Below are 5,679 nucleotides of genomic sequence, written 5' to 3'. Positions count from 1 at the left end.
GGTGGTTTAGTGCTTATATTAGTGGATTACTGTGGTATTGTTGGTAGAAAATCAAAGGAGGTGCTTGGAGTAAAAGTGACCATTTTACCCCTGCCTTGTCCGACCACTTTTGTGCAAAATTTTGAGGTTCTAATGGCTTGATTATGTTTTTTACATGTTATATCGGTTGTGTAAAAAGTTTCATTGAAAAATAACTTGATTTGGTTACCCAAATGTTGGATTTACGAAAACTTAGCAATCTGGAAAATTTTCTCGGATTGCCCAGGAAGTCATTTTGTTTCGGCTATATCTTTTTACTCTGATGTCGGAATCGAGTGCTATTTGTGGCACTGGAAACTAGACATCTCCATCTTTCCAACGATATAAAATAAGCATCCTGGTTCCACCTGAGCAAATTGTACCACTCATTTGAACTTGACTATTCTGTTTCTCGGGTTCACTGGAAGGCAGAACAGGAACTACAACTTGATGCTCAAATTGGGGCTAGTTGTGCATAGATTTCAAAAATGGTTTCTTCTGAGAAATTGTAGTTTTATGACTTTGTTTTCTAACGCCACCAACCACGCTCAATTCTGAGTTGAATTGAGTGAGTTGTGGCCAAAGTTTGAAACTGACGCAGTTATGAAATTCTTCATTTTGGACTGATCCTTAACTAATCTTAGTTTGGGGTTTGTTATCCGAAATTTTGGTGTTAATCACCTATCAAATGTACCTTGGACATATCTTAGACATTATCTATTGAAATGAACCGTGTTTGAGGTGTTTTATGGGCCAAACGTTTTGAAAACGGAAAAACGGAAGTCCAAGGCAGATTTGCCAAGGAACTTCTTGGGAATTTAGTGATTTCGTTAACCAACTTTCCGAATGAATTTTCCTACAAAATTTGGTAGAAAAATAGCCCTTATATGGTAGGATAATACTGCCAAATTTGGTGCCATTCCGAGTCCATTTGGATGTTCAATCAAAGTCCCAAAGTTGTGAATTAAACCTGAAATTTACTTAACAGTTTCACATTTTCACTAATTTTGAGCTACCATATCTTGGTGCTCAAAACTCCGATTCTTGTTCCACTTGTTTTGTTTTAAACTTTGATTGTAACTCTAATTGAGTTAGAAATTTCGGAGGCTGGTTTACAACGTGTGAATTTTACCGAATTTCCAAAGTTGCTCAAAAACCAACCTTGAAACTGTCTTGGTATTCTAAAGCAGTAACTTTGAGCCAACTTTTGAATGTCATCCATTTGGAATCATGAAAAAGTGTCTTCTAGAAACTTTTAGTACTTTGGATGTAGTTTCCAACGGTACCAAATTTTCCAATTTTGGACTCGTAGAAAGTGAGATCTGATTTTTCAAAATTTGCTTGTCGAATCTGAAATTTCCGAACTTAAAGGAAATTGAGGGTTTCAAACCTCCATTTTCCTCTGATATTGTTAGACCATTTTACACTTGATTTCAAAGGCGAAAATCAGATTTCTCTTGTGTTTTTGAACGCCACTTCCGAGCATCGATTATGAATGACTAAGGCTCAATTTATGAATTCTCCTTAGAGTGAACACTAGTACAATCTTCTCGATAAGTAGGGAATTCTAAGTGATAGTGTATAATAGTTAATGGTTATTTGCTCAGGCGCTCAAGGGGACCTTCAGGAGGAATTCGAAGCAGACGCCTAAACACTTGTTCGAGCACATACTCACTTGTTTGGAATAGGTGGGTGTTCCATATAGGAGTACGTAATTTGAAAAGTCCATGACGTGCTTATCCCATGATCATTAAGTGTTAAATGCTACATGTTAAGTATTTACCACACTCATGCATATTTAAGTAAGGTATATTTGAATTACTCAACATGAAATACTTGAAGTGCATATATTTCAATTACTCGACATGAAATACTTGAAAAGCATATTTACATGACTACTTGAATTACTCGATAAAAAAAAAATGCTTAAAGAACATATTTACGTGATGTGTTTAAATGATTAATTATGCTATGGCAGCATAAATCGATTGGAGTGAATCTTCTCGACTCTTACATGGTAATAGTGGGACACGGCCAAAGGCGGCCTATTAAAATGATATATGTCTACCAATTAACCGTAATTACTACCGTTAACCGTGTTTACTTACCGTTTTCTAATCTATTTGACTACCTGCTTACTTGATTACCATAAATTACATGTTCACATGAAATTATCAAATATTGCTTACGTGTTTATGTGTTAATTGTTGTTAGTAATTGCTCATATGAAATTGTCCACCATTTTAAGGGGAGTGTGTACTTTATCTCACTCGACCTACGAAAAGAATAAATTTTTACCGTTCGCCAAGTTATTTGATTACTTGTGCATGTTGCAAGCTCTAAGCTGAACTTGGGCCCTGCCCTTGGTTACTGATCTACTCGAGTTAGGACTGGGCTCGGTCGGGTAGGTTGGAACCCTGGACCACCGTTTCGGTATACTCGAGTACTACCACTGGAGAGATAAGGTAATGGCCAGACAAACCGAGGGGATCCGGAAGTTATAAGGTGCAGATAACCGACATGATTCCAATGGAACACCGTATCCTTCAATGTATGTTTATTTTTACATAATGATAACCGTTTCATGTAAATGTGCTATACCTGTGATGTGCTCAAATTACTCGTAGAATGATAATTATTTCATGTTCTTATGTCAACGTGCAACCCTGAACCATACATGTGGTATGCTCCCTTTACTTGATTTAATAGAACTGCTAGAGTGTCTTGGATCCTCACTGGGTTGTGTAGCTCATTCCACGTTGTGGATTTCTTTTACAGGGTTCAAGACTAAGAGTGCCTGAGAATAGTACTAGATTGCTTTCTTTTGAAGATCTTAAGTTGTATTATAGCGGATGGTTATAGCACGTATTCCGTTGGGTTGTATTTAAGCTTGAAAGTTAACTTAATGTAAGTGTGAAATATTTTGGAGTACTTTAATTATGTATTGAAGTTATTTAAAGTATTTCGAGTTTTGAGTATATGGATTGTACCGAATCCTGGCGAGAGTTGGGCAGGCGTCCCGCCGATACCCTTGGGTTCGTCCTTGGGAGAAGTGGGGGCGTCACATATGGTCTAAGTTCCGAACTGTACCAAAGTTGGAAAACCCTAATTTTTGCTAGCCGAATGATAAGCTTGACTTGGGACTTGTTGTTTTGAAAATTCTGATGTCAATCATCTACCAAATGTATATTAGATGTTTTTTAGACTTTTGTTTCACAAATGAGCCAAATTTGAGTTGATTTCATTACGCCAAATGTTTGTAACAGAAAACGGAAGCAAGAAAACAGATTATGCCTTGAAAATTCCTTAAACTTTGGTAGTTTTGTTAACTACCTTTCCGTGCGAATTTTTAAATGAAATTTGATAGAGGAATAGTTCTCTTATGGAAGTTGAATTGTACCAATTTTGGTGCCATTCCAATACTGTTTTGATGTACAAACAAGATATCGAAGTTGTTCTTCCAAATATAGAAAATAGACCAAACAGTCCTTAATTTTAACCGACTTTGAGATGCTATATCTTGACGCTCAAAACTCCGATTCTAGTTCCGTTTATTGTGTTTAAAACTTTGATTGGAACTCTAATAGTTCTGTGAATTTCAGAGGTTAGTTCACTTCTCTTGTATTATTTGGTATGTATCGTTAAGTTTGAATTCAATTGTCTTGAATCCTGACGAGAGTTGGGCAGGCATCCCGCGGATATCCTTGGGTTCACCCTTGGGGAGAAGTGGAGGTGTCACAGTTGGTATCAGAGTTTAGGGTTCAGATCTCTGTAGCGTATCCTAAGCTTGAAGTTTTGGATGCCGGATTGTGGGACTGGGTTGAAAGTTAAGTGATCGCTTGTAGGGATGGAAATTTGAGTCTGGATTTGAATTTGTAGATAATTAGGAGTCTCGATTTTGTAAGAGATATGTGGGATAGTACAAAATGATCGGACCTAGTTTATTTAGTATACTTAGATCCATCTAAACTTTTAACTTTAATTATAATTTATGGAAGGTAACAATGGTATTGAGTCGTCTCAGGGACGCCTTCCGGTGATCCGTTATTGAGAAAGGCCTAAGGAAAATTCATTGAAGATATAATCCAACTCGATGAATTAGAATCCCATGTGATTAACAGAGGACTTACTCGTACCTAAATAACGGAGTGTTAACGGTGGTCGATGACTGGAGATGACTATCCGAGAAAACTAAAGTAGTGCGAGAGGAAGTTTAGGATGTCGGACTGTGGAACTGGTTTGAAAGGTAAGTGACCGCTTGTAGGGATGAAAATTTGAGTCTAGGTTTGAATTAGTAGATAATTAGGAGTCTCGATTTTATAAAAGATATGTGGGATAGTACAAAATGATCGGATCTAGTTTATTTAGTATATTTGGATTCATCTAAACTTTTAACTTTAATTGTAATTTATGGAAGATAACGATGGTATTGAGCCGTCTCAGGGACGTCTTCTGGTGATCCGTTATCGAGAAAGGTCCATTGAAGATATAATCCAACTCGCTGAATTAGGATCCCATGTGATTGCCAGATAACTTACTCGTACCTAAATAACGGAGTGTTAACGGTGGTCGATGACTGGAGATAACTATCCGAGAAAACTAAGGTAGTTCGAGAGGATAATCGAGAACTGAGGGAATGATGGCCAAGTGTGTTACCTTGGTCGAACAAGTTATGATGACAAGGTACTTAATGAGGGAAAATGAAGGAGAAAACTCCTAGTGCTAGAAATAAAAATGATCCTACGGAAGTAGTAGAGACTTTTGCCTCCGCTAATCACTAAGCTAATGATTTAAACTATTTTAATAGTTTTTACCAAAGATAGTCGGGGTGGAGCTTGCCATTGTATTTGTTTAACCGTACTATCTAACTTTTGAAACAATTGAACGTTACTTATGAAATACTTGACTTTATTGCTTTATGATTTCAAATTTTTGATTGGGTTGTACACATTTGCGATTATTTCAGTGTCTTCCCTCATTATTATTTTCGTTTTGCATGATCAAAGTATTATTTTCTAATTTCATTTATGTGCACTCATTTTATGTCATGCTTTTATAAATGTTAAATTTATGAGTAGCCAAAAAAAAGAAAATGAGCTAAGGGCGAGGGGTTAAACAACCCCAAACTCAAGGAGGTGATTAGGGAACGACTGTTGGACTAAACCAAAACTCTAGGAATGAAGGAGATAACCAAGTAGATCCTGCTATTAACTATATGATTGATATTTAGCACGGTTGGTTGAGTACCAAAGCCCTAAACCAATCAACCAGCCTAAGAACCAAGAGTGGTATGAGGTTAGAACGATTTTTGAAATTCGCCCATCTAAGTTTCACGGAGAATCTAACCTCGAAATAGTAGAATTGATTTAAGAGAATCAAATAAGGCGCTAGTGAAAGCAAGAGGTTAGAGTTTCTTTTCGAGTAACTTTTGTAAGTGAGTATTGGAAAGTGAATTAGGGTTTGAAACTTTTATATTAAGAAATAAGATTTTCGTATCTTGTTATGTTTATAAGTGATGATAGTAATGTTGTGGAGACTCACGAGCTCATCCATATTAAGAAGAGAATGGTTAAGAACTATATTTTGGTGTAACCTATAAACAAAAGAATGAAAGAGTAATATAGCCGAAATTTTTATTGTGAATAGTTACTCATATTGATT

The sequence above is a fragment of the Coffea arabica genome, chromosome 4e (genome assembly GCF_036785885.1).
Source record: "Coffea arabica cultivar ET-39 chromosome 4e, Coffea Arabica ET-39 HiFi, whole genome shotgun sequence".
In the NCBI taxonomy this organism is placed as follows: Eukaryota; Viridiplantae; Streptophyta; class Magnoliopsida; order Gentianales; family Rubiaceae; genus Coffea; species Coffea arabica.
The sequence above is the reverse complement of the archived record's forward strand: the minus strand, read 5'-3'. Positions refer to the sequence as shown.